The following is a 1,570-nucleotide window of genomic DNA, read 5'->3' as shown; positions in this document are numbered from 1 at the left end:
CCCAGAGGATCATCCAAACCCTCCTGCAGCTCTGGCAGCCTTGGGGCTGTGCCCACTGCCCTGGGGAGCCTGTTCAGTGCCAACCACCCTCTGGGGGAAGAACCTTTGGCTGAGATCCACCCTGAGCCTGCCCTGACACAGCTCCAGCCATTCCCTGGGGGCTGTCCCTGCTCCCCCCAGAGCAGAGATTGGAGCTGCCCCTCGGGAGGAGCTGCAGATCCCAGTGAAGTCTGACCTCAATCTCCTCCAGTTCAGCTGATGAGCTGAAGGAAGTCAAGGTGAAATGTGCTTAAGGTGTGTACAGAAAGGTCACTTTCCAAATCTCTGAAGATGGTTTGAAATTCCTCTTTTCTCCTTTCTGTCTCTTCCTCCTGAAAACTTCGATCTCTGTGAGACTCTGAGGAAATAAAAGAGGAACCCCTCCTCACTTTGCTCCACACTGAGCACGGCCCTGCAGCCCTTGGGCTGTGGCCCCAGCAGCTCTCATGGGGCTCTGAAGAACAGATAATTTGGGTCATGGAAAAGGTGATGGAGTAAGTGCAACCCGAGGGGCAGAGCTGGGGTCCTACTGACACCTGTATGTCATGTGTGGCACAGGGACCAGCAGAGGGGTCTCTTGTTTTACCTGTGGTGCTAAGGCCAAAGGGATTTGAAAAAAAAACATCTCTTGACATCTGATTTTGCAGCAGGAATGCTCTACTATGAGCCCTGTTAGGCCAAAACATCCACCAAGACATCTTGCAGTGCAGCTTGCCAGGTGAATCCAAAGGGGCTGAGTGGGGCAGCTCCATCAGCTGCCACCTGCACTGGGAGAAGTGATTATCACTCTCCAGCCAGCACAGCACACCCCAGCTCTCCTGGACATGGCAGATGGAAGATTAATAATGAACTGGGAATAAACTGCTCCTCAGAGAGGGTCCAGGAGGAAATTCCCATGAGAACCCTGCAGCTGCTCCTCTGTGGTAGGAGCTGTGTGTGGGATTTTTCCCTGCCCTGAAGCATTGGCTTGGAGCACATGGTGGGTGCTGGGCAGAGAACCAGCTCCCTGGTGACTGACCTGGTCCAGAGGAGGAGCTGGCAGTGGTTGGCATCAACAAGCACACTGGGAGACCTTAAATGAGGAGGGTAAATCCTACTGCACCCTGAAGTGCCTTACTCCTGCTGTAAAGCAGCTCCCTCTGACACCCACACTCACAGCTCTTCTCACTTTCTCATTACTTTGTAGACAATAAAAGCAAAATATTACCTGTTGGTTGTCAAGGTATCAAGCCTTAGAGGGGATTTTTTCCCCCTATTTTTTTTCTTTCCCCAAGTAATATCATGTCTTGGGATTTTTAGACACTAATTGGATTTTTTTTTTTTTTTTTTTTTTTTTTTTTTTTTTTTTTTTTTTTTTTTTTTACTACTGCAAGTATTCTTATGTGAGGTGAACCCGTCTGCATACCAGAGTGCTGGGGGCAATTTATACCTCTGCAACTTATTACCTGCTCTCACATGGATTTGGCTGATGGATCAGAACAGTGCCCCCATCTGCAGTGTTGCATTGATCACTGGTACATCACAGTCCTGG

Source organism: Empidonax traillii, unplaced genomic scaffold, assembly GCF_003031625.1.
Source record: "Empidonax traillii isolate 1590-97213 ecotype Southwest subspecies unplaced genomic scaffold, ASM303162v1 scaffold1018:size752740, whole genome shotgun sequence".
Lineage (NCBI taxonomy): Eukaryota > Metazoa > Chordata > Aves > Passeriformes > Tyrannidae > Empidonax > Empidonax traillii.
This window is presented reverse-complemented; position numbering follows the sequence as displayed.